The sequence below is a fragment of the Pongo abelii genome, chromosome 4 (genome assembly GCF_028885655.2).
Source record: "Pongo abelii isolate AG06213 chromosome 4, NHGRI_mPonAbe1-v2.0_pri, whole genome shotgun sequence".
NCBI lineage: Eukaryota > Metazoa > Chordata > Mammalia > Primates > Hominidae > Pongo > Pongo abelii.
Genome location: NC_071989.2, coordinates 43480660 through 43491219, shown reverse-complemented (window position 1 = coordinate 43491219; position 10560 = coordinate 43480660). Strand labels below are relative to the sequence as shown.

The following is a 10560-nucleotide window of genomic DNA, read 5'->3' as shown; positions in this document are numbered from 1 at the left end:
TGAAGTTAAAATGAACGTTAAAAAGGATTGCTTTCAAAAAATCGTGAAATTTTCACATAAATACTGGAATCCTCAAAATCAGACAGTCATTTCAAACAACACAAATTTCAGGTGATCCCTTTTATTTAGAGGCCATATATCTCTTTGTTTTGATGTAATGTCGCGTTCTTACATCACCCTACTTTAAAAAATTCTACTTAAAACGTATTTATATTTTTAAAATAAATATATTGCCAGCTTGGAGAGACATGGGGTACTTGACGTTGTCTTCACACGTTCATTATCAATTCTCTACTAATGCTGCTGCAGCCGCTGCCATCGAAGTTCTTAGATGCTTCCTCTTGGCGGAAGCTGTCTATTCTTCAGTCTTAACATGTAATTTATGTATGACTCATTTCAGTGCCTCTCGGCCTTTATTAGCCTTTGAAGGTATCGTTCTTGCCATCAGTCCTTCAAGGTAACTGCTGAGGCTACCTCTCTTCAGCGATTATGGCTTCTTGAGTCAAAATAGTTTTTTGGGGGGTCCCGATGATGTGGTTTGTGCATAAATCTCTCACCTACTGAAATCATATTTGTAAGTGAAATATTAGTAGATTTAAATTCCATTGTTTTCTCTACAGGATTAACTACAGAATATTCTAGTACATATGTTTTGGGTTTTGCTGCACCAGTAAGAGGTTTGCAGTTCCCACTGTGCGGGGAAGTCTGTAGCTGTGCAACTCTCTGGAGGGATCTATACCTCTGTTCAACACGTCAACCCACACCATGCTCGGGTTCACAGGGCTTGGATATTTCTGCATTGCAGCTGTTGTAACAGTTCCCACGGGTGCTAAAAACGTGCTCTGAAGCCCATATCTTGATGCTGCAGACAGTCCGAGAGATGTCTGGGCAGCGCAGGGGAAAATGAGGTAAAGAGGTTACATTTGCCCCACGCCATAAAGAGCACTCCAGCCAGCCTCGCAGTATGCGGGCACCATCGGCCTCACGCCGATGGAGGGACATCCCAAACCCCTCTTTCACCCCTTATGACAACGTAACCTTTAAACCATTTAAAGCGGGGATCCCCAACTCCCCAGGCAGCGAACCGGTAGCGGTCGGTGGCCTGTTAGGAAACCTGCGGCGCAGCAGGAGGTGACTGGCAGGCAAGCGAGCACTACCGCCTGAGCTCCGCTTATCTGACCTGACTTAGATTCTCAAAAGAGCGCCAACCCTATTGTGAACTGCGCATGCGAGGGATCTACCTTGCGCGCTTCTCCTGAGAATCTGACGCCTGATGATCTGAGGTAGGACAGCTTCATCGCCAAATCATCCCTGTCTCCCCAACCCCCACCCATGGAAAAATTGCCTTCCCCAAAACCAGTCTCTGGTGTCACAAAGGTTAGGGACCCCTGATGTAAAGAACACTGTTAATGTCAATTTCCTGGCTTCATCTGGAGGACCAGTTTTGAAGCAACTCCAGCAAGTGATCCACCCAGCTGTCCCCTCCCACTCTGTTAGTATCCACAGCTCCTTAAAGGCCCCCTGGAATTTAGACTAAAGCAAGATTGCGCCACTGCACGGAAGCCTGGGCGACCCAGCCAGCAAGACACCATCAAAAAATAAATAAATAAATAAACAAAAATAAAGGCCTCTGAGCTGGGTCCCTGCCCCCTTTCTGTCTGCTTCAGGCCCATCTATACCAGTCTTGGTTTACCAGCTTGAAATCAATTCCACAGGTGGAGAATAGGGAAAGGCTTTATTCAATACATGTACAGTTTCAATGGAAGAGCCATAGCAATTTTGAGTACATCTACAAGAACAGTTCTTTAGCACATTGCATATTATTCGTTACATGAAGAGAGTTTCTCTAAATGAAAAATGTTTAGGACGTTCAGGAGAGGAAGAACAAATTAAGGAATGATCTCCACAGCAAAGACCTCAAGGCTCTTGTGCGTGCAGGGCACAGTTCCAAGGTAAAAGTCCGCAGGGACAGAATGAGGGTCCCCACTGGGGTGCCTCGGGCTCCTTCCAGGGCAGTGTTCGTTGAAGCAGGTCGTGTCGCAGGCTTGCAGAAAGGCTGGGGTTCCTCTCCTTTCCGGGTTTCTTCCTGATGGAACCCTGGGTTTTCAGCAGCTTCCGGGGGCGGCCTGAACTGCAGAGGGCGCCGTGGGCTTGTGTCCTTCCACCTCCGCAGGCGCTGGCATCTCCAGGCTGCATCAGGCCGCTTTGGACTCCGCCATCGGTAGCATTTGCGTCTTCTTGAGGTGACTGGAGCCCGTCTGTGGTTTCAGCCTTTGATTCCTCGACATGGGAGTCTCGAGGCCGTTTTTGGCCCCTCTCGTCTCCGGGAAGGGTTCCGTGCCCGGTGGAGGCGCAGTGCAGCAGCCAGCCCGCAGCAGAGCTCCCGTAGAGCTGATGGCATTGGCAGGAGTGGCGGCTCAGCACAGGGAAGTTATCCAGTGCCCAGGCCCAGGCTTGCTCTAGGTTCAGGTCCCATGGCATGTGGGGCTCTGGCCCTGCCTGCCTCCAGGACAGCTCTTCCAAGGTTGATGGATGGAACTCCATAGCTTCAGCCTTCCTTGACCAGGCCTAGCTGGTCTAGGAATAGAGCAAATGGCTCAGTCCCTCACTGACTGTGGGTTTTTATAGCATTCTGTCTTGTACAGGAAGTCGGACATAATCCAATCATGTGGGGATTAACACTTATTTGCCTTGCTTATTGCTTCAGACCGTGAAAGGATCATGGTGAAAATGTTATCATTTCGGAAGGTCCTGTTGAAAGTCCTTGGGTTTTTATTGGATCAGGTGGTAATAGGGTGGGGCAGGGGGGTGAGAAAATGGGTCCAGTTATTGGCAGTTTTTTTTCATTTCAATAAGAAATGAGCAGTTTTCAATATTTCACGATTAGATGAGATGTTAGGTGTACACCTCTTATAGATATGCTTTATCAAATTCAGGTAATTGTCTTTTTCAATTTGCTATGATGATTTTTATATTAATAATAAAACAGGGTTGAATTTTCAAAAAGCTTTTTTTTGTATCTTCTGAGATTATCGTATATTTTTTCTACTGCTAATGTGGACAATAACAAGTTGATTTTCAAGTGACAGACCCAAGTTGACTTCCTGATAAACTCCATTAGATTATGATGCATTTTTTAAAAGTATATTACTGGATTCAGAATGCTAACATATTATGATTTTGCCCTGTAATTTTGAGAAATATTCCCTGATGAAACAACTGAGGAGGGGGCACTAGAGTGATGAATAAAATGTGCATATAAATACTTAAACTTGTTGATATTTAAAAAGGCCTTTCTATGTATGTGGTTGTCCCACTCAGCCAAAGACTTTTCAAATACAGGGGCCATGTTTCATTTGCAGCATGTCAACAGCCAAGATTGGCCTCAGTCAATTCTATTTTTGAAGAGACTCTGAAACAAATTTTAACACAGAGTGAATTTTTGAGTATTCCAACAGCAGGGGAAAAGCACTGAGGTGTATGAGGTGAGCAGAGAGACTTATTTTATTTGCCTGGCCTTCCCCTCAAAATATTACTGAAACAAACACTTGTGTGAGATTGCTTTATTAAAGAGTGCTGTCCTTAGAAAGTGGGAGTGAGAAGAAAGAGGAGAGGGGCAGGGATGAGCATATTCAATGCTGTGCTTCCTAGTTGTCCAAGCCTGGTATCAAGCATGACCAGAGGTGACTTTATTATTAAACCAATAAAGTTTAACTGTAAGGCAAACTTCCAAAGAGTTTGTAAAACATTTGTCTTAAAACATTTTTCTAATTCTCTCAAAGAGAATCCCCTACTAATTGTGTGAACACCGACTCCACAAATTGGAAGGCGCTGTGAACACTAATGGTTGCTGGATCTCATGAAACCACCTTCTGAGAGGCCTTATGAATAACTGCTTCTCAGCACAGTTCACTTGGGAGGAAGAAAAGGACAGAATATATCCACTGTTGGGAGATAACACAGTTCTCACAACAAAAGACCCCATTGTACCAAACAGAAGAGGCAGGGAACACTAGTATTGAGTTGGCATTCACAGATTTTCATGCATGTAAGTTAGCATGACAACTACAAAGTTAGGCCACATCTCATACATTTTCACCAGAGCAGGGGGAAGCAGGATGAATTCCTTTCTCTCTTCAAAGAAAGAGAGAACACCTTACAATAGTATTTTGTCATCTGCTAAGAGACCCTCAGCTCATTCTGGAAGTACTTTTAAGAAACATTTACATATTATTATTTGTCCTGTGACCATGGATATATTGATATATTGCAAAAACTTGAGATTCAACTTTATCTTCAGATGGACAAATCTAAATTCAAATGGTTCAACTATGGATTAAGACTCACCATATTAAATGTGATATTACTGGTCAATTTCTTTTATGGATTTTAGGAAAAGAAAACACTCTCATATAGTATAAGCAGAAAACTATTTATTATGGGATAAAATTCGCTTAAAATATGACAAAAATATGTAGACATAGATTTTAGACTGAATGTCAGGGAATGATTTTCTGAACCACATTGCAAACTGGCTCCCTAAAACAAGATGCTGTCAAAAATCAGTAAACACTGAATCAGACAGCAGCTGAACCACCCTGGGCTTGTCTCTTCAGAAACATGCCTCAAATATTAGACGACTGGATCAATCCAAGTGTCTATAGGGAATAAATGTATACAGTAATTATCATGATCTAGTTTTGGAGGACAAATACTTAATTTATTTAAAAAACAATCTGGCAATACTCCATAAAATTAGGTTATGCATTTTCAATGCACAATTCAGCTGGAGGATGATGTATATCCTAAATAAATTCTAATGAGAATGATACTAATATATATGTGATATTGGTGATTAGGTTGCATCTGAGTCTCCCCTGTGGGACACTGGAGAGGGAAAGTGTGGCAGAGGCTCATCAGAAGCTGATATGCTGAAGTTGGAAGCAGCAGGTTAAATGTTCCTATAAAGATCTTAGAAACTTGTCAATAAATGGAAAATAATAAGATACACACTCCAATACTTTTTGTAATAATTGAAAATCTATATACACAAAAAATGTGTCACATATAAGACAGATTGCTACAAAACACACAATAGAAATAAAAATAAAATAGCTGGAAATAAAATAGTAATAAGAATTTCAGTAGAAGTGTGAAAGGAGATAAAAGGCAATAAGTAATAAAATGCACCTAATTACATAAAATAGGATTGGGGCCTGCGCAAAGCACTGTTAAAAATGTTAAATCAATTCAACTTATTTTCCCCTTAAGTATAAAAATCATAGCACCTTTGAAGTCTCCCTTTCATATAGTTAGATGAGTGTAGACACAAAGAAAATATATGGCTGCCGGGCGCAGTGGCTCACGCCTGTAATCCCAACATTTTGGGAGGCCGAGGGGGGCGAATCACCTGAAGTCGGGAGTTTTAGACCAGCCTGGCCAACATGGAGACCATCTCTACTAAAAATATAAAATTAGCTGGGCGTGGTGGCGCATGCCTGTAATCCGAGCTACTCGGGAGGCTGAAGCAGGAGAATCGCTTGAACCTGCGAGGCAGAGGTTGCGGTGAGCCAACATGGCGCCATTGAACTCCAGCCCGGGCAACAAAAGTGAAACTCAAAAAAAAAAAAAAAAAAAAAAAGAAAGAAAGAAAAAAAAGAAAAAGAAGGAAAGAAGGAAGAAAGAAGAAAATGTATGGCTTTACGAAAGTCCTAGGATGCTCCATTTTTTTTTTTTTTTTTGAGACAGAGTCTTGCTCTGTAGCCCAGGATGGAGTGCTGTGGTGCGATCTCGGCTCACTGCAAGCTCCGCCTCCCGGGTTCTCGCCATTCTCCTGCCTCAGCCTCCCGTGTAGCTGGGACTACAGGTGCCCGCCACCACGCCCGGCTTTTTTTTTTTTTTTTTTGTATTTTTAGTAGAGACGAGTGAGATGCTGCTTTTCACAACCTAGCCTAGGCTAATATTTTATTCATTACTCAATGTGATTGGCATGCTGCAGGACCTGGATCCTGAATCCACATTCTAACAGAATTAGCTTTCTGATCTTGGACTATGATCTAACCTCCTTGAGTCTCCTATCTACAACCAGTCAATGCCTCTGAAATATGGAAGAAGTATTAGACATAGTAGGTATAAATGTCTAGGCTGCCCTGAAATAAGGACACACTTTCTATAGTGAATAGACAGTCAGTAATTGGATCGTGCCACCAGTGGGACATCTCCATTGCTCTCTTTCCTTGACTGATTCAATCATAGCAACCCAGCAGCGTTTTCAGAGTATCTTCCAGAATCATACAATTTTCACCTTAATCCTACTCTGAACTGATTTGCAAGGCAAATTAGTGTTAATCTCCTACTTATTTGAATAGCTGGTTTCTGGCCTATATACAAGAAAAAGCATATTATAAAAACACACTCAGGCCAGCGTGGTGGCTCATGCCTGTAATCCCAGCACTTTGGGAGGCCAAGGCTGGCAGATCACGAGGTCAGGAGCTCAAGACCAGCCTGACCAACATGGTGAAACCCTATCTCTACTAAAAATACAAAAATTAGCCAGGCGTGGTGGCGCGCACCTGTAGTCCCAGCTACTCAGGAGGCTGAGGCAGGAGAATCGCTTGAACCCGGGAGGCAGAGGTTGCAGTGAGCCAAGATCACGCCACAGCACTCCAGCCTGAGTGACAGATCAGGACTCCATCTCAAACACACACACACACACACACACACACACACACACACACACTCAGTACTAGCCTGAGTCATTTACCTCTTTTCATAGTTCAGCTACATGGCTGGCCTCATCACAAGGCTGAACCCATGGAGTTCTGTCCACCAACCCTGGAAGAACAGTCATGGAGGTAGGCAGGTCCAGAGTGCTTGTCACATGCCACCAGGACAGGACCAAGAACAAACCTGTGCCTGGGCACTAGATCACTTGCTGTGCTGAGCTACCACTCCTGCCAATGCCCTTTGCTCTGTAAGGATGTAAAATTAGGTGTGTGTGGGCTGCTGTTTTGGGTTTCCAGCAGGCTCGGAGCTGTTCTCAGACTCAAGAGGGACCCAATCGCCATCAAAACCCACATGTCCGGAAATCAGTGGCTGAAACCACAAAGGAGCTCCAGTCGCTTTAAGAAAAGATGAATTCGGACAGGCATGCTGGCTCGCGCCTGTAATCCCAGCACTTTGGAAGGCTGAGGCAAATGGGTCACCTGAGGTCAGGAGGTCGAGACCAGCCTGGTCAACATGGTGAGCCCCGTCTCTACTAAAAATACAAAATTAGCCGGGCATGGTGGTGCATGCCTGTAATCCAAGCTACTTGAGAGGCTAAGGCAGGAGAATCACTTGAACCTGGGAGGCGGAGGTTGCAGTGAGCCGAGATCGTGCCATTGCCCTCCAGCCTGGGCAACAAAAGCAAAACTCCCTCTCGGAAAAAAATAAAAGATGGATTCTGCCAATGGCAGGGTTCAGTGGGTCCCAAACCAGCCAGGAGGTGCCAGCGCTTGCAGAACTGAACAGACACATACCCAGGACATCTCCTTAAACTGCTCACAGTCAAGGCTTGAAATACTGAAGAACCCTGAAAAGGAAAAAAAAAACTTTTCTTGCTCATGACTCACAGTGAGATAGGAGTTTGGCAGGACTAGTTTCTCAAGACAAACAGGATGCTAGGTCCTCAAGACACAGGTCACAATATCCCGTACCAGATTCCTTTAAAAAAATTAAAAAATTGTTTTAAAAAAGCCCAAACCAGCTAGAAGGAATATGGCATAAGAGCTACCTCAGGTTACATTCATTGCTCATTATATGCTAATTATTATGCACTGGCATGCTAAAAGACTACCACCAGAGCAATGACTGTTTATAAATGCAATGGCAATGCCCAAGAGTTACTCTGTATCTTCTGTAAGGTAGATAAACCCCTGGTCCACAAGCTCCTGCCTCTTTCCCAGATAACTAAAGAAATAGTCAACCCCTCATTTAGCATATAATCAAGAAATAGCCACAAAATATCCAGCTAGCTGCCCTGTCCCCTGGTGCTATCCTGACTATGGGGGTAGCCTTCTTTTCATTTCCTTAATAGACTTGCTTTCACATTACTCTGTTGGCTTGCTCTTGAATTCTTTCTGGTACAAGCGAAGTATCCACTTGGCTTCCCTGGCTGAATGCCAATTCTGGGGGTATCCTTGCATCAACAGCACCACTGCCTTCAACCAATGCCCTGGAAGGAGCTCCTCACACCCCATTGGGGACCCTCATGATGTTATTGTAAACTTGCTTGGGAGTCTGCCTTCTAGATAGAGGCAACAGGAGCAAGAAGTCTCTATGTTGGAGATCATTCCTTGTTTAGTTCTTCCTCTCCGAAGTACTAGGAGCAAGAAGTCTATGATGGAGATCATTCCTTATTTAGTTCTTCTTCTCCAAAGTACCTTAAAGATTTCCCAATTATAAAAACTATCTTGTGTAATCAAGAATATGCTAAGGAACTTTACTTCTAGATAGACTCAGAATTCATGGTAGATGATAAATTTTGTTATGTGTATTTTACCACAATAAAAATAAATAGAAAATAAAAGACAAGAAGGAAATGAAAGAATTGAGTGACTACCACTGTCCTGCTTCTCACTAACATCCCAAGTTGTCTTTGAGGACACACTTCTCCTCAAGCTTTTCTCTGCCTGGAGAACAAGATTGCAGTCTCTGCTCCAGGACTAGCAATGTGGATTGGGGCAATAATAAACTATTAACCAGGGTTCCTCAAAAGAGCTTTCCCTCCACAGGTTAAGGAGTACCTTTTCTTTTTATCACTTAAACCACCCTATCACAGATTGAGTTTCATCTAAGATGTTAGGGTTTTATGTTAATACCACTAATTCCATCTTCTGTTACAATTTGCTTCTAGAATTAATGTCACCACTATGCTTCCTATGATCTGATTAGGACCACGCACTTGGCCAGAAAAGTATAAAAACACAAAAGCTGGTGTCTCCTGCTGTGAGATTGGATGAAACACCTTTTCCCTTGTGTTCAGGAGCCCTTGGATTACACAATTCCATATTGCTTTCAGATTGGCCAGCCCAGAGGAAATCTTAGCAGGTAATCTAATCTGGGTGTTGCACACAGAGGCAGCCCTTGAGGGAGCCAAAGCCAGGGCTGCATTCATAGTCCCTTTATCCTCTAGACCTTTAAAAGGTTTCAAATTGAAATCACAATCATGTCATCTAAGATAACAATTAATTTCTCTTTACAATTAATTGCTATTCAGGGATGTTGTGGTTTGAATGTTTGTCCCTTCTGAAACTCATGTTGAAACTTAATCCCCAATGTAACAATATTGAGAGGTAGGGCCTTTAAGCGGTGATTGGGTCTTGAGGGCTCTGCCTGTTTGATGTCTTAATCCATTTATGGATTAATGATTAATTGGTTAATGGAATAATGGGTTATCAGAGGATCGGGATTGTAGTTTGTTTTTTTTTTTAAAGCAGATTTTGAGACTTCAGAACAGAAAATGAGGATGATCAGATGGGAAGCCCCCTCCATATCCAAACCACAAAAACACTCTAACTCATCTTTCATCATCTACTTATTTTTTATGACATGGATAATTGACATTTAATTAGTCTAATAATGAATGCAAAGCAAACACAGCTCTAGTTCCACATTCCAATAAGATGCAACATCTAAGCTTCTCTGTACTGATACTTAGAACTGCCACTATGTGAAAAGATTGATGTAATCACAGCTAGACTAAATTAATGCCATCATCTAGTTTATGGGTTTTGATTTCTAACATTTAAGGGGACAGGAAAGTGTAAAAGTCCCAAGTGTATTCTCTACTGCATGTTTTTCATCTCTGCCCAAGGATTTTGGTGTAAAGGCTGGAAACCTTTACACCAAATCTTTACACTAAAGTTGTGAAGACACATAAATCTTTCTCCTGGGATGCCCACAAGAAGGAATGAGTCTTAGTTGCTGCAGGACCTGAGATGGGCAGAGATTATGAGAGCCTCCCATACACTTGGTGTTCGGCACTGAATTGTGTTCCCCCAAAATTCATGATAATTTTGATTAACTAACCTCCAAGTGATGGTATTTGGAGATGGGGCCTTTGGGAGACAATTAAGTTTAGATGAGGTCATGAGGGTTGGGGTTTCATAATGGGATTAGTGCTCTAATGAGAAGAGGAAGAGATACCAGGTCTGTCTCCTTCTCTCCCTTTCTTCTCTTGCCCCTCTACCCACTTCTCTCTCTCCTTCTGTGCCATGTGAGAACACAGCTACAACATGGCCATTGGCATGACAGGAAGACAGCCCTCACCAGGAGCTGAATCACTGGTGCTTTCATCTTGGACTTCCAGATCCTGGGCAAGACTCACCAAGGCAGACATCTGTAGCTGCCTGGAATTGTCTGATCTGGAGTTGACGCTCTGGAACCCTGTGGTTGTTAACTCAGAAGGCACAAGGCTAGGGATCTTCTTTCAGTCCCCATTAATCTATCTCCACTCTTCATTTTCTCTTTTGTTTTTCAAGTAATGAATTTATTTTTCCAATTAATGTAGCCAGCTCA

At 42.9% G+C, this 10560-nt stretch overlaps 1 pseudogene; it reads right to left on the bottom strand.

Moving 5' to 3' along the window:
* Positions 1-283: 283 nt before the first annotated feature.
* LOC129059663 (PRELI domain containing protein 3B-like) lies at positions 284-1002 on the bottom strand (annotated as a pseudogene).
* Positions 1003-10560: the final 9558 nt, after the last annotated feature.